Raw genomic sequence first — 21728 nt, 5'->3', positions numbered from 1 at the left:
ATTGATTACATGCCTGTCTGCTAACGCCATTCTGATTCCTCCACAATTCTGTTCCTTTTGGGTACTACTCTTTTCCCCTTTGGTACTTCTGGCTCTTGTGTTTCCATGGAGTCAGGAAGGCAAAAACCATTTTGTGAAAGGGTATGAAATTCCACTGAAGTATGTCCCACCTCCTTACTTTTGTTTTTCCATCCATGAATGGGCTTTTACTGGGGCAGCCTCTGGGAAAGGGAGATCAACACCAGCTCTTCTCCTTGCTAGAGTTTCTCTTTTATCCTTGTAGGCATCAGCTGTGACCTGCAGAGCACTAGTGCCTGGCGTTCCTCCTACAAGCATAAGATGGGATTTTTTTTGGAATTAATATGCCTATTCATCCCAACAACTTCTCACACTTTGATAGCCAATATAGAAACGTGTCTTTTACTCATATTTTGAGGAAAACTGACTCAGCAGCAGCAAAACTGGAGTAACTTAAATTGCTCTCCAGTTTCAGAAGCTCTGCTAGTAATTCTTGTGCATCTCATTAGCCATCGTGGAGCTCCCAGGCACTGTCCAGCCTCTGCTCATCATGAAGAGTCAGGTTTACCTGCTGACAGGAATGTTTTTTTTAATTTTATATAGAACTCTACAAAAACTTCTAGAAATCTATGTAGATCAATCTGTATATCTCCTAAAGAGGCTATTAATACCACTGTAAATTCACTGCTTTCAAACAGATTCAAGAGAATTCAAAAACTCAATAAATTTCTTTTCAGCACTTGACAAAATTTGACATTAAATTATACATATGACACAGCTGAGAAACTTTTCAGCCACGTCCTCATAGACAGACATTTTCAGGGTCAAGTTTGTTTCCTTGTTTGATTGTAGGATCAATCGTGGGGAATTACAGACATTTTCAACTTCTCATAACAGGATAAAGAGCAATCAAGGAACAAAGTGTTGTGCCTCATTAAGAAGAGAAATGTCATGGTGTGTTTATTCTTTCTTCAAAATAGCTGCATTAATTGCAAATAACACAATTATCATTTGAGCCCTTCAATGTAAAAGCCTAGTTTATATTTTAATTTTAGTATCCAAATGTCTACAAAGGCAGCTATTAACTTAGGTATACGTTGGATTGTGCACCATTTTGTGCTTAGCTTAGCTTAGCTTTATCACTTGTTCATGTTAACAAGCACTTTATTTAGACTAGCAGTAGAAGAGTGACAACTGAACCACTGAAAATTATGTTTTTTCATATAGTTAGGATCTTAAGTGACCTCTTCCTTGTTAAAATTAACCTGGGTTCAAGATTCTATACAGTGGAATCAAGCACTAATAACGGTGATGCTGAATACCATAATTGATAACTAAACAAAAGTATTTTACAAGTGGGAGGATACTATAGTACTTCCTAACTAAGGTGTTGCCTGCTTGCTGGTTTTGGAAATTATATTTTAACTTTTATTTATGTCTCTGAAAATGTATGAATATGGGAAGGTGGGAGGCAATAAAAGAGGAAACTATGTGTTCTGCTGTAAAATGTATTACCCTGTCTCCATCATCCTGCATACAGAAGGATTTCTCCCTAAGACCACATTATTCAAGCTTTATTAAATGATAAGGAAGATTATCTAATAGTCTCAGATTGTGCATCCAATAACCCTTTTTGAGGCTATTAGATTAATATTGACTACTAATTCTCTTATATCTGGGATTCTGCTCCTTGATAAATAGCATAATCATGTGATTCATCCTAGTATGATTTCACCAAAACAATTGCAACTTGTACATATTTTACTTTAGATGAACTCTATCTGTAGACCTGTCAAAGTATTTAAAAATTTGAGGTGGTACAACTTCATTCCTTAGCTTATTAGCAGACATATTTCCTGCCCAAATGTTCGTCTGTTTCATTCGATAGAGCTTCTCTGCTAGGAACAAAATGATTCAGGAATATCTTTATGAACCAAAGGAGCAAAAAAGTAGAAGTTGAACTATTCATATTTAGCCCACTGTATTCAGAAAAATCTTTGTGAATTTTGAAAACTTCACAGATTTCAGTTCTCATGTTTATTCATTTGAAAATTTTCAGTGAAAATCCATTATTCACTAGTGTGGGACCTAGCAGATGTTTGAAAAATGAATAGCTGAAGCAAACTGTACACAAACAGCCCAAACAACAAACTGTTCAAACACACTGGCAAGTAATTGCTAATAACAAAGACATTTGCAAAACACTATTTAAAATTGCCATGTAATTTGATCTCCTGATAGTAGCACAAACTAAGAAGAATAAGGGAAGCAAGTAGATTACATGTATTTAAACTCATTATGGCTTGGTGAACAGCATTCCTTCTCAAAAAGTGTTGGCTAAATGCTAAGACTCACAATAGCATTGTACTCTTTTTATTATGCATTTCTTCATTAAAGTTGTTAGATTACAGGCATGGGAAATGCAAAAGTTCTAATGACAGAGGTGGCACAAAATGGGAATCTGCTCATGGCAGTATCTGTGGCTTTTGGTCCTGGCTTCACAGAGGAATTTTCTTGGGCTAGGAAGATTGCCAATTCCCTTCCTCTTTGGTCTTTCTGCAGCAATAAGTAGCTGCAGGCTATAGTGTACTCTCATCTTTTTTGCTAAGAACTGGGATCACTAGTTCAGCTTTACATAACCAACCAAGGAGAACGTGTAAGTCGTGGGGAAACCTGGTGTAGACTTGCAGAAGTAAGCTAGGGCTGAAACATTTCTGAGACACCTGATCCATTGAGGTCACTCTATATATACTGGCATGAAATTAACTTTTACCCTATGGAGTTCAAAATCACCTATTTCAACAAAGATCTGAGGCAAAAATATACAGTAGGTAAAGTGAGATTAATTTTTTTTTTCACATTACATGCAGCTAAAACGTTACTGTGATATCATCCATCAGATACAGTCAACAAGGCACACTATAAATCTCTTTTTGTGAAAGGTGCTCTCTCTCTTTACCACACAGCTTATGTTTTGTCACATGGGATGCATAATCATATGCTTCAGTGGTTTTCAGGATCCTGCCTGTTATCTCACATACAGAACAATATTATCCTCAGTGGGACTTTGGTGCTTTTAGGAAAGGATGGTGTTGTTAAGGGTAGAAAAGGGATTCTGCAATCACAACTCTAGTTTTGAATTTTAGCTGTTCATCTTTTTTTATTCAGATCAGGCAGGAGCTTTTAACAACAGAAAACATTCTTGGGCGCTGTCTCATCCATAATTCGGAGATGCTGTAGAAGCTTGACATTTTTGAGCAAAAATTTTAAGAGTAAAATGGAGAGTCTTTGATAAGGAAGTTACCCACAATGTGCTTGCTAGAAGATGAACAAAGCAAAGTTGTTTATCTTTGAGGAGAAACAGTACTCCTTGGTCAACATTTATACTCTTTCATTCTTGCAAAGAGCAGAAAGAAAAATATTCTTCTAAGAGTGTCTTCTGTTCTCTAAATGAGAGAAATCTGTTTTTCTACAGAAGTTTGGAAGAACAAATTAAAGTTAATCAACGGAATAGCTAGAGGTGGCATATTTAGCTTCTCTGGGAGTGTAGTTTTTTCAACAGTCCATAGTTTAAGGGAAACTGTGGCAATGAGTAAGTAGTCCTGGATATGGCTAGGACTATTAAGCTGTACTTTCATCAAATTTATGAACACGTACAAGGTTTGCACTTCCTTGTGGTCCATCTAATATCTTTTTAGCAAAATATTGTCTAGAACAAAACCATTAACTTGAACCACAGGGCAATATGGAAATAAAAGCTGTAAAAAATGATAGAAAATAAGGTTTGTGTGTTTAAACTTTGATGTGGGCCGAATTTGCTTTTTGTTTTTCTTTATATATGGCTTAGGGATGCTATAGTATATTATCTAACATTTTATTAGGCTAAAGTCCATATTCAGGTGGAGCATATTTGTCTTGTCTCTGCATTGCAATTCACTGGAGTAATGGCTGCTGTTGGGGGAGATAGAGAAAAACCCTGAGCTAATAATTTAAACCCAGAATTAGCGCTGCAGTGTTACTATGCCTGAAAGAAAAATCACGTTCAAGTGGCAGATGCTTACGACTCTACTATGATAACAGTTTTTCCTTCTTCGTAGCTCTATATTTTATACAAGATTAGATATCCAGAAGAGTCTAAAGCTATGTGAGTTGGCTCACCAGCTGCTTCTCCTGTTAATTTTACAGCAGGATCTGGACGTGTGCTACTTCCCCACCACACCACACACATGTTGTGTTATCCCACATGTACTCTGGAGTCTGGACATGACCTACTGCCTGTGAAACCTGGGGCCTCATCCAAACCCATTGGGGAGACTTCTACTCACTTGCATACTTTCTGGATCAGTCCTGCAGGCTCCTAACCATACTACAGTATGCTGAAAGCCATGTCTGAAATGCGAAAGGTGGGGTTTAAATCCTTGAGTAACTTTGATTCCTTCAGCAATGCCTCCTAGTCATGTAACACAGGTTTTTAAACATTTTACACTTAGATTGTTTCTTCATAACAGAGTCTCTGTGTATATACATTCACATACATTCAAACCAGAACATTAATCTTTTCCTCTGAAAAAGATGCCTAACTGGGTCTTCATATTGCATATGCAGCACCTGCAACTTGCTTTGTCTCACAGCAAGTTGCCCCCTGCTCAGCTTGCTGCTCTCTTATTTCAACAGTGCCTTGGGAGGAATTCTGCAGGGCTGGCCTGTACAGCTCTGTTCCTACTTAAACTTCTTTTTAAAGGAAAACAATACACTGCTGTCTGCAATGCATGCTGCTCCAGCTGGTCAATGTATGTTGCAGTTTGATCCAAATTTGATCTGCTACCCATGCACCTTAGCCAGCAAGCAGCCTGTATATACACTGGAGAATATTCATTTCACACATTCTTCTTCCGCTCTGGATTTGAAACCTTGATATCGTGAGAACACTGATTTAGATGTTCCCAACCAAATCCTAGCCTACTATAGTTACATTTAACTGTTCATAGACAAAATGCAGGGCAAGGTTCAGTTAAATTTATATTGAATAATCCCCACTGAAATGTATGGGACTATTAGTCCTAAACTATACATATACAAATGGTAGGATGAAGGACTTCTTCCAAATCCATTTTTATTCCCTTCAGATTTTGGAATCCCTGGCCAGTCCTGTCCTTACACTTCTGTGGGCTGCCATGCCACCCTGGAACACCCCTGTGTTCCAGACCTGCAATGCATCACCTTGCCCTGGCTCTCCTTGGATTTACCAACCCTCTTCACATTGTCCATGCAAATCATTCCCTGGCTAAATTTAGGGCTATTAGGACTCTGTTTGTTGCTGTGGCCCATTACCTGCTAATAAAGGAATCTGAGCAGTTGAAATAAATACCTTAATTATTATGAATCAAGACCCCAGAATTTGGTCCTTAAAAAGCAGCCATTAAAACATTTCTAGCAGTTACCTTTTCAATCTACATTTAATATTTTTAGTCAGCAAAAATTATTTTCTAGCTACAGTATGTATGAATTATGGTGCTTTTTCAACCGAAGGGGATTAATCTTACCTTATTTTAACCTGCAGAGCTTGTAACAACAATAATTAAAAATTAGCTGATACGTGACTACATTTTTCAAAGTAGGTAATTGTTTAGAAACAGCAAATAATTTTCTTGAGTTTAAAAGAAAATCCTCTGGGTGCATAGTAAATTAAAAAGAGCAGGGAAGTACCGATTTGGTCTGTTGTAGATTCCTACAAATGTTTTGGAGGAATGCAACTGCCTTACCCTCCTCTTGCAGCCCTTGTCCTCTGCCCCCCTCACCTTCAGCTTTAGCTGCTCACAGTGATGTGGGTGCTGCTCGAGAGCTGCTTTTCAGTTTTCTTCCATATGCACGTTTCCTTGACTGACGGTACAGACGACTTATGATGCATGTTATTTTAGAGATTAAAAGATTGTTTGGGAGTTTTTGACTTGTATAAAACTGGTAGTCCAGAAAAGGAAAGTTGGAAACCACCGGTGTACCAACACCAGCCCTAGTCTGCCTTTATGCAAAAACTAGAAGAGACAAGGTCTTAAGGGACATCATTACTGGAGGTCGTGAGGTCTGAGTTGCCCAGGAGCACAGGGACTGAATCCCAGCACTATACAGCTCTCAGGAAGTTTATTTCCAGCAGCTTTCAACTTGAACGTGAACTGAGATGTGAGCTAGCAGCTTTTTGGTGTGCCAGTGAAGCGTCTTCATCCAGACTACCAGGACTAATTCAAGCTTAGTATTTCAGAAGAAAATTTGCCTGTCTTACAAGGACATTGTGGTGCCTTCACCTTCTTGATTATTGTCAGCTATGGAGATGAGAAAGACTGAATCTTCTTAACAAATATTCTTTAAAAATTAATCTACTACATGTGTTCCTGTCCCTAAATATCTCAGATGGCTCTGTGTCCCAGTTCTGTATGTAATCATCATTTTCACCACCTTGAACACACTGTAATAGTGAAGAACTTATTGAATTGAATGCTCTGTGTTTTTTAACTGTCTGCAACATGGACATCTTTTCTTTGTGTGCTGTTTTCCTTACCAGAAAGCGTATTCTGGAATTATTTAGGGATACTTCATCCTACAATCCTACTTCAGCATGTGATCCTGGGAGACCAAAATATGTTTCTTGACTCCTAAAGTTCATATAACCCACATAAAAACTATAATAATAAATATGGTGATGAAACTTATTTCTCCAAGGTATTTGCAACTGTGTGATTTATTTTTTAAACTTCGGCATCTGTCATTTTTTATGTCAAAGCAACTATTTTCTATCGAAATGTTATTGGAAAAAAGTAAATGGCTCAACTTTTTATTCTGTCTGGCATCTTTCTTCTTACTTTCTTCTTTTGTCTTCCCCCCTTATCAGATGCTGTCTGCTCCTCCTTGTTGTAAATTTGTCTGAAATCTGATTTTTAAGAGCACAGATTGCAATACCGTATAAAAACTATTCAAGAGTAACAAGCTCATTTAGCATCTCTATTTTTGCTATTCTGCTTAACAGCTTCAGGTGGTATTCTTGCACAACCAAATCTGAAATTTTAAAAAAGTAGTCCCTTTTAATAGTGCATATTGGGACAACAGCAATACTGGAGCCATAAAATGCAACAAATACCATCTAAGGATTTACAGTGTATATAAAAGATAGCCTGTTGTTTCCCCCCTTCAACTATGTTTAGACATGTTTATATCAACTCACAGAATTTGCATTATGCTTCCACTATAATGTTAAGTTTCAACTTGAGCACAGTTCTTATGCTTCTGAAATGATCATTTCACTTAAAACTATTTATGAAAAATTGTCTTTGTTTCTTCCTTTTTGGCTTATGGGTAGTAAGAGATATAATGGAAGAGTTACAAATTACAGTAGTAGATCTTAAACGGAGAAAAAGATGGGGAAGCCTTCCTAACTGACTGGATTTTTCTAGAAGGGGAAAAAGACAAATCTAATATTGCAGAACATTTTTAGAGGTGGAGGAAGTGTTTTCTCATAAAAAAATTATTTCTCCGAAATTCCAAGAAAGTAATACTTCTGTGACTTCATCGCAAAAATTGGTAAATTTTTACCTCTCAATCTCAAAATAATTTTCATTATGCTATTCTGATCAGCCAGCCATTTTTTGAAAAGAATTAGAAAGCCTCTAAGGTCATTCATGATCATTGACGACTGAGAACCAATTGCAGACAATCAAGTTACTCATGATATAAGGATAATTACTATAAATAAGAAAATTTTTTGTTATTTCTGATAGACTTTTAAAAATTATTCTTCTCAGAAGGGATGCTATTTTAATCTAGAGTAACTTGAATATTTCAGTAATAACATAGTAGTTCTGATAAGCTAAGGTTAGCCAAAATCAAGCCAAAACATTTTGGTATAATTCCATGAGTCAATATTGTCAGAAATGAGAAATAGGAAATGACCTGGTAATCTTTCAAATCTGGGTCAAAGATCAATGGTAGATTTAGGAAAAATTAAAGATCTGTTTCGTCAGTGAAGGCTGAAGAAATATATTTTCAAAAATGGTGTTCTCCTGCTCAAAAGAAAATATCATAGGAAATAACTTAATCATTAACTCATATTGTTGCCAAATGGAACATATATATAAGCAATTGTGACTGCATTAATTTGCATTAATATTTCAGGTCCATTATATAGTTTTACCATACGAGAAGACTGCAAATTATTGCCTTTGCTAGTGGTATTAAAAAATAAAATCCCTTCAACACAAAAATGAATCATTCATGTCCAGGTTTTATTTTTTAGAACAAAAATTGAATTAACTAGCTGTCAAGGGGTTATGAAGTAATAACTATCAGAAAGTTAAGCAATGCCTAAGTAGTTTCAGGACCATAGTCGACCTCTTATTATACCGTGTTTCTCTGTTAGAGTCCTCAGCGGTAAAACCAAGTCTTTTTCATCAAAATAAAATCCTTGTTAGGATATGTCAATGTTTAAACAATCTCTTAGAAAACCAAAAGCCATTAAAGATAAACTTTCAGTTTTCAGTGAGTAACTAATCATGGCTACTTTGAAACAGCTTAATTTGAAATGAACCTGCAGTGCCCAGATATTGTGGGAGGATGCAAGCATGTGGGCACTGGGGAACAGCAGACATTCGAGCTTTGATCGCTGTGCTTGAAACCCCCATTGCTTAACTCTACCTGCAGCACAGTTCTGTTTAATCAGAAGAAACATGTTTTATTTGCTTCAGTCCTGTTTTTCTTACCACATGCTTTAGAAAATTGCTTTGACTGTCAGGCGGAAGCTATTATCCTTTTCTTGTTGTATACGTGATTGTTTTGGTGGTTCCTTTCTTTTCTTCTGACAGTACCACTGGTGACATTAGTAAGAACAACATCTATCAGAAAACTGAAAAAAATCCAACGAGTACAGCAAAATTCTGTATTCCAGCACAGAACTAGTGGGTTCACATCCTCTGTGGATGCTGTCTCCATCAAGGACTCTGTCTTGAATAAGCTGTTAGTACTATTATTCGAGAGAGAACACGGGCTTCTTCAAACACTGCTGTGCTATCCCACACAAAGGGCAAGCAAGCTATATCTCCTTTCTTTTGATACAGCTGCAGCATTATAGGCAGAGCAAGACCCTTCTGCTACAACGCTTGAGTAAGCAAATTCTGTGTGGACATTGCTGCGAGAGAATAAATAACAGTATTACAAGCCTCCCTCTGCTGTTATATCAGTTTGTAGAATTGAAAAAGAGACAAGGTTTATTTTGGGGGGCGTTCTGCAGTGGGATAGACATGATGCAGACCTGTAGGAACTGACTTGCCCCTGCCTCTCTCCAAGCACTTCCATAGCCTGGCCTGGGAATTGGTTATGGCTGTCATCGACACGATGGGGAGAGGCAGAGACTCTCCAGGTAGTGGCTTTCCTTGGGATGGCAGATGCTGCATGTTCTGCTGACTAAACTAAAATAAACCAGGGTAAAAGTAGCAAATAACAACACTGATAAAGCAGCCATGTGAACCCATCACATCCCTGTCCCGATTCACAACATTCTCCACTTGATGAGTCAGTTTTTAATGCCTAGTAAAGAGTTACTGGTTGGGAAGCTGTAACCACTAAAGAGCAGTTGACCATTCTGCCATCCTCTTCCTCCCTGATATGGCACATCTATCAGATCTAGAGAGACTGGGGATCTTCGGCTGCATTTATTTATCTCGTAGTGTGCACCAGGCGCAGAGCGAGGCAGCTGGTGTTGCAAAGTGGATACCTGCACCAGGCAGAGTAGGGGGTTTTGCTGCAGGCCAGCTCCTCTGCAGCCCCTGTGCCCCCATGCCTGTGAGTGGCTGCACTGTTGGGTGCGCTGCTGAGATGTCTCTCTGGTTAGGGTCATCTGAGAACAACTGGCTCATACGCTCCAAGGCACTCTGGTGGTCAGCCAGAGTGGGTCATTGAGGAGATTCACTCCTCATCAGATAAAAAAGTGCTAATGGAGACTGCCCATTTTTGTCCAGTTGACCCACTCCTCCCAGGCCCTGTTGGTGCAATGTATAGCTCTAGGGGCCACCACAAGTCACAGAATCACAGAATCATTAAGGTTGGAAAAGACCTGTAAGAACATTCAAGTCCAACCATCAACCCAACACCACCATGCCCACTAAACCATGTCCCAAAGTGCCACATCTACACGTTTTTTGAAAACCTCCAGTGAGGGTGACTCCACCACCTCCCTGGGCAGTAGTCACTGCAGAGTTAGTGCTGAAGCCTGTGGCCCAAGGATTATTCTTATTGAAACCTTTATGTTGCATTACCTTCATGTCCAAACACATACTATTCAGTGCTCTCTTCTGAAGAATTTTCTGCTGGTGAGGATGGAGTAAGATGCAATAACTGATTGAAGGTCTTCAGCAGCTGCCAGAAATATTTCCTGTCTCTCAGTATCAAAAACATAGTCTCCAGATAGATTTTTTCTGGGGGTGGTGAGCAGTATGAACTATTGTTGAAAAAATCTCCTGCAGTTTGCATCTAACCATTTACTGCCTCAAAATCTTGTCATGTGCTCTACAGTTTGGGTAGAAGTCGGTGTCCCTGTTTCCTCAAGTCATAGCCAGTGAGCAGGTATACCGGGGTCCCTCTGAGGAGGTGAAACACAATGAGTTTATCACATGAACCCAGTACCGGTTTTCATGTCAGAGATGGTCAAATCATCAGAGAACCATGGCTTGTAGGTTGCTGGGCAAAGGGTGTCCTCATTATACTGAGAGTCCTGGAAAAGCAGTCCTAAGTAGTTATAATTAAATGTCTCCACATTATTATGCACTACCATTTGAGAGGAACTCTGGTAGTGCTCATCATGTTCAGAAGTAAATTTTTTACTGAATCAGCTGTGTAGACGTTAACTAAAGTTTCCTAATACATTCAGCATTTTTTTCCCATTCATTGAGATTAAGAAATGCTGCTTATCTTTTCATTTGCTTAATAACAACAGTTTATGTTTTATGTAGTGTTTTATGTGTTGTGTGTGTCTTATGTAGAATTGGCTAGCAGCAAGAAAGCTCAATTTAAGGGGTAGTAAGTACTATACTGTTTGCAGATTGCATGCTAATTTACAGCATTCAACACTGAAATCAGCCTGGAAACTGTTTACTCATCCTTTCTGTTTTAACAGTGTGGGAAGAAACACAATTTTGCCAAGTAAAGAAAAAAAGGCAGCTTACTGTCATGCCGACCAGCTTGACCACAGCGTATCCTGTGGAGACAGTCACAAGAAGTCACCTAAGTTTGCTAGAAAAAGAGCATCAGGAAAAGTCTTCCCTGACACATCAGATACATTTGAATTCCTGGGCACAACAACTGGGTAACAAAGTTGTCAAACACACTCTGTCTTTAATCCAAACTGATTTCTTGATTACTCAAGTGGAAAATTAGTGGAGAGAAAGGGAGCAGTATAATCATTGTAAGTAACTGCATAAGACCTTGCCAAGTTTGCAATCGATAAGATGCCAATTTTCTTTCTAATTGCTTTGCTGCAGGTTTTGGAAAGCTCTAATGTGCTAGATATACGCTATTTTCAAAGAGGAGTTGCATGCACATCAAGAAACCAACAGTTTGTTAACTGTGAGACATGGAGTCGTTCCGCTGTGCCAAACGGGAAGGACAGATGACTGGTTCCTTTTGTGACTGAGTAGTCAGTCACAAAATATTTCTGCTCCTCCTTTAATGACCTATAGATGGTGTGCTGTATTTTATAGCAGATCTTAAAAGGGTTTCAACTGATATTGAGAGACAGTCTTTCTGAGTGGAAAAATTGACAGTTTATAAATCTATGGAAAGAGGTACATTACCATAAAAATGCCAATTTTCTCCACTCTTTGGACATCTTGAAAATGAAAGTGATTCCTTGAGGTATGAAGAGCATGATCAAATGTACTGCACTCTCTTTCCCCCCAACTCTTCACCATCCCCCCTCTTCCACCTTTTTCAGTGAATTTTCACCTCCTCAAGGTCTGTCATGCCTCCTGAGTGTCTTTTTCAGCACACACACCCACCCCATCTCACTGTTAAATTGATCATCACCATCAGCTCAGCTGTGCTATTTCTCCAAGTATTTTTTTGGTTCTTTCCACCTTTTCCTCTTGCCTTCATGGGCTCTGACCACTCCTGCACAGGGTGGTCACCACTGCACCAGGGCTTCTCTGCAAGCTGCATGTGGCCAGCATGGGTGTCCTTCCTGTGTGCACCCAGTGCCCTGAAAGCCCCACTCGTCCATCTGAGGCAACTCGCCTGTTTTTTTCATTTTTGGACAGTGCTGCCTTTTCCTGCACCTCTGCACACGATGGATGCAGATCAGCTCCACCTTATTCTTCCTCCTCCTCCTCCTCCCCAGCTTGTCATCTGTCAGTTGCCTTCCATTAGCCTTTGCACAGCCCTGCTGCAGTTTCAACCCTGTCTTTTCCACACTGAGTTCTGTACTTCTTTGTTTTACAGGTGCTCATCCTCCAAGCAGACAGCGCACTTTCCTCCTTGCCTCCCTCTCTTTTGTGATATTTTTAATAAATTTTGGTGACACTATTTCCTTTAACTTCCAGATTAAGCCCTAATATCTATTTAGTTATCTAAAAAAATGCAGAAATGCAATTTTTTAATCTAACCTTGAGCAATTTGATGGAATTCAGCTACGAAGTGACCTGGGTAGGTTAGATCAAATGGGTCTGCAAACTATTGGAGAGCTTGTGTGTGAAAGGAGAAGAGGAAATAACTAACTCATACATCCACAGAAACGATACAGGCAACGGTCAGAATGAATTAACTCCTCAATATTTATTATGCCTGTATCAAGTTCTCTAACTGAGGGCTCCAGGCTTGTAAGCTGTGAGGGAAAAGAGTTTGTTCTAATTTCTTAGTAGTCACTTCTTAAGGACATGAGGTTTATGTGATGTCTTTTCATCTGCTAGTCCACTGTTCAACCTCACTTCTGGACCTGCTGCTCAGCTTCAGTCAAATGCAGCAGGGAAGCTGCAGCCTCAGGGATATGAATCTACTCCAGGTTTCATGGAAGTGGGCTGCTGGATAGAAGAAAGAGATCCTCTCAACAGCAAGGGAGAGATATGTTTTTAATGTCTCTGCTGAGGGAAAGGTTGCTGTGCAAACACAGCGCTTATCAGAATTCTCTCCCAAATGGACGAGACAGTGCCTGACTGCAGGAGGCATTTCTGTGAGGGTTCATGGTCTATAAGCACCAGACAATCCAGCCAGAGGACACAAGGAATCCAGCTTTCACTTGTCTGCCTTCCACAGATTTGCTTACTTACTAATTACAGGACATCTCAAAGCACATGGTTGTGCAAACATCAACTGTGTCCCGCCTCTTCTATTAAAAAGGTGTGCACTTGGCAGAGCCCTTGCCTGTGTTTCACTGATATTTAGAAAGTAATTTCGACTCTGAGTATCAAATTCCTCTATTTGCTACTCTGTGTTTCAGATTAAGGCCGCCATGTCATGTTCTTGGAAAAATGGGAAAAGACAGTGCATTCCTGCTCATTTAATAACTGGAATATCTGTCAAAGCTAAAGAAGGCAAAGTTGGTTTAATATCTTTCCCCCTATACAATGGCTTTTTAAAGTAACAAATTTACATATCTTGTGTGCACTTAGCACTTTTTTCTGCTTTCTGAACATGCTGCTGACAAGATTTTACACTTCAGTTCTTCGGTCAATCCAGATACCAGTGCCAAAATAGTCCCAGATAATGACTTGCAGTAACAGGTATTTGTCCTGGAATTGGCATATTTTACAGTCCAGGAGGAACTCTTAGGCACAAAAGGAGACTAGCAGTACTAACCCTTTTCCTAGCACTCTGACAGAGAAAATGAAGTGAGATAAAGTGTGTTACTGTGCTGTTCAAAATCAGGACATTCGTGCTTTTTATTATCTCCGGCAATTATTCTGGATACTGCACTACAGTAATTCTGTGCATTTAAGGGTCACAGAGGGGTGGAATCTGGTTGTATATTTCAAAGGTCCAGCCAAAAGCGAGCCAATTCCTCTGTCACTTTCTTCTTCAGACTGGACAGTGTATAGGATTACTTAACTTGTAGCTGGTGTAAGAGAGCTAAATTTAAAGTTCCATACCTCTAGAATACAAAGGTAACACTGAAATTCAGGTCTTGGGCAATCTTTGTGTGTTCTGGAAGAGTTTAAAAACGTTTACCTAACTTATCTCTTCTGCCAGCCTCCTTGGAGATTCTATTCATTATAAGGTTGATTTCTGCATGTAATTAAACATGTAAATAATGAAACTGAGGTTTCAAGTACTAAGTATTGCTATTGAATGCCACTGAGCAGTTCAGTGTTTGAACAATAACAGCTCTTCCCTCTCACTAATCCCAGCAAAAGAAACTCAAGAAAATTAATACTCTGATCTGCGTATTCCATTACCAATGTAAGAGACACATGTGATAGCCAAACATTCATTGTAAATTGTTTGTTCTGTTAAAAATAATTAGTGGAAATCAAAATATGTGCAGGAAGGGGAGAAAGAAAAGTCTGAAAAAACCCTCTCTGACATAAATTTGACTCTGCCTGCTACTTGAAAGTAACTGCTCTTTTTTTCCTTTTTGATCACTTCAATTCACAAAATGACATAGGTCTTCACATTTACGCCAAATTACTTCAATTGCACTCAAAAATATAGCTTATTCCATTGCTTTCACCTCTCTTGACATGGCCAGTCACTGCCTTAGGCTTGGGTACCGTTGACCTCTCTGTGGGTGCCAGTGCGACCAGAGGTTAGATAATTAATGTATAGCAATGTATGTGATCGGCTGTACAGGGGTAGCTAGAGTGCAAATGATGCTGCCCGCTCAGCTCTCTGTACAAAGCATGTTTGAAAAAGAGGAGACAGGGTATGAAGGTACGTGACCCTTCAGGTTTTTTTACTTTGTACTGCCAGAGTCCAGTTAATGAGATTGTATGTTAACAAGATTGTATAATGGCTCTTGTATCTAATTTAGAGATTCATTTTTCTCCCTACAGAATGTGCTCAATGTGGGGTTCAATCCAGGGTTAAACTCTTGCTGCTCCGTATTGTCTATGTTATTAATGCCTGCAAATAAAAATGACTGGAGAAACTTGTCTCCATAGAAACTAGCAGCTAACTAAATCTAAAAAAAATTTCCTTGCTTCTTTCTCTTTCACCAGACCAGACCAAGAGGAACATGATGTCCTCATAGAATGAAAGGACTTTGTCATTTAAATATGTAGCCTTCCATGTCTTCCCCCACAAACCATTTATTTCTCTTAACAGTGTCACTGTTGCTCTCACCATATTCTCAATGCATTAACATCTCTTTATCTGTAAAAGGATAGGGAAATTTCAATCATAAAATGCACTAATATTGTGTAAGGATACTGCAGCCTGTTCTTGAAGAGTAAATTGAGAGAAGACACATGAAAAATCATTTTCAAAATTATTGTAGCTATTTCCTCTATCATGACATTGAATTACATCCAGAAACTAAATGTTGCACAAACCCTGTTATTCAGACCACGTGGTGCTATTTTTTTCTTGTATATTGACACATATAAGACTGAGTTCTTCCAGACTTACGAAAACTGAAAGTCAAATAATGGCAGAGAACTACAGCAAAACATAAGCAGAGTATAGCGCATCAAGTTTTGTGTCTAGGGTGACATTACTTGTGTTTCTTCAGATGTCCTCCCATTTTTCTCCCAGAAATTTTGTGCTATCAGAATTTCAGGACTCTGGCTATTTGTCTGGGATTTCCCGATTCCTGGCATCCTGGACAGAGTGGTAGTTCTGTATAGACATATGGAAGTAATGCACATGTCAAATATGGATTTCCTTTAGGTCTGTAAGAACCCTGATGTACTGCATTGGATTGCTGAGATTAGGTCTGTCATGCAAGTAGAGTAGATCTGAGAGGCACTGAGATGACTTGGCATATGGTGCATAAGCAGTCTGGGACACATTACACTTTCTGTACATGTGCAGAATATAGCTCATAAGGAGGTGTGTCCCTGCACCCAAGACACTGAGCTTACACATATATTTCTGTATGGGACTTCTAAACCAAGAAATATGTCACCTACAGATTTATGTCCTCTGGCTACTTACTTTGTCCTTCATGTCTAAACTTAAGATGCAATTCACTCAAATATCTGTTCTCCTCTAGGACATAAAATTCAGTTTAAATAAGAGATGCCAAACTCCTTACCTTGTTGGGTTTTTTTTTTCACTTTATGTGTAATTCTGAGTTAAAGGCAGCCTTATGATACATGAATTCTAAGCAGAGGACCGGTATCATGACAATGAGTTCTGAAAACAGAAAAGCCCCACAAGTTCCGCCTTTTCTGTCATTGTAGAGACCTTTGTTGCTTAGATGACCTCTTCTTTTTGAGTTTACTAAACTGAGTTTTTACATATACTGGTAAAAGATTCAATACAAAGATTCTGATATGAGTGTGTATAAGAACCTGATGTCATGAGTGTGGGTTTTAAAATGGCTTTACATCACTTTAAAGGAAATGATGAGCAATGTACTTAAACCCTGCAGTAAGTAGAAAATTAAAATTGCTGAAAATGACTTAAGAATCTATACTTCCCATATCTGAACCATAATTAAAACATTATGTATGGACATTTGGTTTTGATGCTTTTGATACGTCAAAGGTCGGACTCTGCAAAGCAGAGGTTGGGATGAATGGGTGCTTCTCAAAGGAGGCAGAGTATTTGAACTGTAATGACCAGCTCACTGTCAAGAAGTCAAAAGCATGTGAATTCAACAGCTGGCCACTTCCCAGTCAGCTCTCCTAGGCTCCTGCATTTTTCAGTAAGCCTAGTGGTGCCAAAAAGACCTTGAAGACGTCAGCATTTTTCTTTCCAGTCTGTTACATGTTTCCTTTTCAGACTGAAATGTAATTCGTTTGGAGAGACACAGAAATTTGGGGAAAAAAACTGTGGGAGGAAGTACCTTCATCCTTACAGCACTTTGGCTTTTAGCTTTTATCTAGGGTGGAGATGCAGAAGTCAGGAGGACAGTAGACATAAGATTTCCCAGCTGTTCCTTTGTCTGCTTCTCCGTGCTATGTGGTACCATCATGTCTGGTGAAGATTCATTCAGGTAGTAATTGAATGTAAAGAAGGTTTAATTGTTAACCTGTTTATTTTGAATGGGTCTGTGATACGTAAAGACAGAAAGTGAAATACAAGTATACAAATATAGATGTTTTAAACATTTTCTCCATGTTTTAATCATCCAAACCCATGAATCTATCTGTAGCTTCACGGCTGGGCCGATGCTGTTCTGTTACAGTGCCCTGTGCAGCCACTGGCCCTGTGGGCACTGTGGGAGAGCCGGGGCCGCACATGGCCCTGCCCATGATGTACCTGTGCCCTGCAGGGTCCTTCTTCCAGAGCTCTTCTGCCTGAGTTGTGCCCCTAGGCCATGCCTCAAGGACTGTAGTGCTACATGCGGTGCTCAATTTACTGCGTAAACCCACTGTCCTCCTATGCGTGTTTCTGCCTCTGTACTAACTTGGTGTCACTGCTCATTTGTAAAAAGATGACACTTCTCCAGGTTGAACTATCCTGCCTGAGAGACAGCCTGGAGCTGGAAAAAGGCCCACACACTACTTCCCATAGTGGAAGACAGGCCATTTTTGAAAATGCTAAGCAAAGCATGCTGTCCAGCCCAGCAAGGAATGAGAGCCTTGTCCCCCGGCTTCTCCAAGGAATCCATGGAGATGGAGGGTGGGGGTCTGTTGTGCATTTGGCAGATGCAGCACCGGGTCAGGGCATGCCAACTGCATGCCAAGATGGACCAGGATCACTTCAGCTGATAATGAAGGATAACTCCTGAAAGGAGGATGGAAGAATGAACTGCTATGGCTAGGAAAGGCAATGAGAAATAGTTTTCTGTACTCAAGAATCTCCAAGAGAATAAGTAGGCAGACCAGAAATATCATGAGTTCCCAGCGATAGTCAAAACAGAAAATTTGTGATCTCAGGATCTGGTAGGAAAACCACAAGCCACTCCTTCTCTCCCCATGACTAGTTTGCCACTACTGTGGGTGCTCCTGTGCTGTCTATGAGCACCAGAAAGTAGCTTCCCTGGCTCCCCAGGGCCTGTAGGATGCAGCAGCTTTGGAAGGAGGAGCATTGACAAGGGGTGGATAGACCCAGGGGCATCTGCAGAGTCATTGTTGAGGCAGTTCATTCACCAGCAACAGACGAAGGAGCTAGGCGGAAAGAGTCAGCTGTGGGGTTACAAGAGCTTCCGTCAAGGTCCAAGGGCTCTTTCTCTGTTTCACATTCTGCTTTTGAATTTGGTTTTTTGACTGTGATGATGGAGACTTCCAGAAAGTACTTGAGCAGACTGTGTGAGCTGTGGCCTGGACTGGTGGGACTAGGAATTATTGGTGCTCTCATTTTTAATTTAGTGGTTTCATCTGACATCATATTAATCTCTTTGAGACCCACTCGACGACCTACCTTGCACACCTTGCTGTGTTCATTTGAATAATCTGTCCCAGACCAGGGCATAAGGAGGTCTATGGATGCATTCAATCCAAGAGAGTTCTGAAGGATTCCACTAAAGAAGAAGCTGGATGTGGGCCAGCTGCCAGCTTTGCTGGGAGAGGGGCACCAAGCGCACGGGAGCAAGCTGGTGGAGCAGCAGGACCAGGGCATCGCGTTTCCATGTGACACACACTTCAGGCAGTTTGTTGCAAAACACCATAGTCCCTCTGAAGAGTGAGGACCGTCTATATTTTGCGGTCTGGCCACTTCCTGTGGTTCAGGCAAAATTCCAGCACTTCTGTGGGCAGCTGAAACATAGCTGGTCATGGGGACAGAGATGTGGAGGTAAAATTGGTCCTTGGTAGCATCGGCACAGTGAGTTTGCCCACCTCTGGCCAGAGCTTTCTGGAGGCCCTGCTCTTTGGCTGCAGCCCGCAAGCTGCAGTGGGTGCTGGTGCAAATGTGATCTGCAGAGACCCTGGTGCAGGGCAGGGGCATGTGCTGAATCAATGCCTTACGGAGGGGACCTGGAAACAAAGCAGGGCCTGAAATGTGCTAGGGCTTGTGGGTTCGTTGTTGTTCCTCAAGGTACTCAACATGGAGGGCAGTTTGGGTGCATCTGGGATAGTCTGAGAATGTCCCAGCTTATGATCTTGATTTAGACTTGGTTGGCAGTTGGTAGGGTAATCCTTCGGAAAGTGCTGGTTGAGAAATATAAAGCAAAGCTTTCTGATAGAGAAGAGCAGGAAATCAATGGGATTTTTTTTTTTAATTAACACTCACAGAAAAATCTTTCCCTGCAGGTAGCCAAAATGTTACTGCCTTCACCCTCTCCCTTAAAACTTCCCTTTGCATTTTTAGCCACTTGTGTGGATTGGTTTTATTATGTATAGTACAGTACAATACTCAACATTTCAGTTCCTGGTTATTTCAAATGAGCACAAAGCCAACCCATCAATACAGCCTGAGCCTCAGACATAAGACAATACTGAAGTGTGGAGCTGTATGTAGTTTACTGTACAGTTGGTATTACAGATTGACAAAAAAATTGTTGCAGAAGTACTTAATTTCTGAATTTTGAAATTTAGTCACTTGAGGGAAAAAAACACGTCAAGTAGATAATCACATTTAATCACCACCACAGCAACGCAGATGACCAATGAAAAGGAGTGGAATTTTACTGAATTTTGAGCATGTGAAAAAAAAAATCTATGGCTGTCAGAAATGAGTGTTTCTTACAAACAGGTAATTATTCTTAATGAGTGGCATAACGATTTCACTCATTTTCTTTGGTAAGTTGCATCAAGACATCAGTGATGACAGATTACAGACAAAACCATAAGCAAAGAGCACAATGGAATGTTCACCCTGCTCCGCAGGTGGGTGTTTGAGCTGTATTATAGCAGCATCTTCTGGGCTTTGCAATTTAGTAGACAGACTCAGCTTTCCATCACTTTTGAAATACACTTATCTTCTCTGTGAGCTGTCATTTTTGGAAGGGATTACTTCTAAGTTTTAATTGTAAATCTTAAGCGTTTGCACAAGAATCTTGAAGGCTAAGGGCAAAAATTAAACTACGATGGATAGAAAATTAAAAACACCCAACCAAATGGAAGGAGCTTATCTTCAAATAATATGATGATGAGGGAAGTATGGGACTCATAGCTGTAACAGTGGCTGTTAGTAGGCATCTGCTTTTTCTTTTGTATTTTTTTCTTATGAGAAATTGCCCAGCCTCTTAGCTTTGATCTTGTGTTAGCTCACAAGCAATAAATATAGGATTAGTTATCATATTGCAATAGAAAGGCGGTAGCTTGGAGGGGACTGAGGAACATTTCAAATAGATTTACTGCATTACAACTCATTAAACAATTCACATGTCATATATTTTACTTCCAGCTTGAGAAGGAGCTAATCACCTTTGCAGGATTGCAGGTGTTGAAGCAGCAGAACCTGAATGCTCCAAGACTTAATTGGACTGGGTCTTTTGTGAAAAATCATGGTGAATAGACAGTGAGCCAGAACTGGTGGTGATAAAGTAAATGTGAAATCCTGGGAGACAATCTTCCTCTGTATAAAAAAAGAAAAAGCGTGGAAAGAATTTTAAATACGTAATCAATCCAATCAAGTAATTCTGTATTCAACAGTTTGTGTTGTTAATATGTTTGATAAATAATTGTATCAATGTTTTGCAATGAACTTGAAGGAATTTTCTTGCATACGAAAAGTAATTTTTAAAATTTCTACTAATTTAAAACAGAACAGTGTTTATTTAATTATATGCATTATTTTTTGAACAGAACAACAGTTCCATGGTAGAGATGTTTCTGAACTATACAGTAACTACAACATTCTTAATTTGTAAACATGAATAGAAAATAGCTGAACTTGAAATGTGTGGTATTATACAGTAAAAGCAAAGGCTGAAGATAAAGTTTGTAGTATTGCACAGAAAAGGCAAAGGCAAAGTTACAAGGAAAAAATGAGGACAAAGAACAAAACAGTTTAATTGTCCTGGTTTCTACATTCTTAGCTACCATCTTTTGCTATCATAAAGATAAATAAGACAAGTTTAAAAAAACAGAGGCAGCTTTTCCTTCATCCCATTCTTTGTGTTGGGGTAAACCAGCAGACTCCGTTGAAAAACTGATGCAGGATACTAAGGTTTTGACAGCAAACCATCACTGAGGGTTTGAGATTGCCTATATTACAGTGATTCAGACAAATAGAAAAGAAGACTAGAGTTAAAAGCAGAAAGCTAGGGACCCATTTACTGTTTGCAACCAGCTTCTTACTATCAAAATTTGCAAAGAATCCAGATGGTTCTTTTAGTGTGCACAGCTGGAAAAAACCAAACTTTCTATACCTGTGACTTTTTGAGTCTCTGCAACCACACAAAGATTGTGCTAGATGTGAGGCAGCTGTCTGCTCTCCTAAGGTAGGTTCAGATCTGTCCCCTAAAGAATGAAATGTGGAAATTTATCCTTTGGGGCATTAGCATAGCTGTTTGATAGTACCACTCCAAACATTTGCTTATGCAGTTTCTTTTCTTGATCAAGCCATCAGGTAGCTGAAAAATAATGCTGTTTTGAGGTTGATGATGCGGAGCAGGTCTCACTGCTATATTGCTAGCATTTTATACCAGGATGTTTCAAAATCTTCCCCATGGGCTCCACAGCCAAAAGAAG

This window comes from Gavia stellata, chromosome 3 (assembly GCF_030936135.1).
Source record: "Gavia stellata isolate bGavSte3 chromosome 3, bGavSte3.hap2, whole genome shotgun sequence".
Classification (NCBI taxonomy): domain Eukaryota; kingdom Metazoa; phylum Chordata; class Aves; order Gaviiformes; family Gaviidae; genus Gavia; species Gavia stellata.
The sequence above is the reverse complement of the archived record's forward strand: the minus strand, read 5'-3'. Positions refer to the sequence as shown.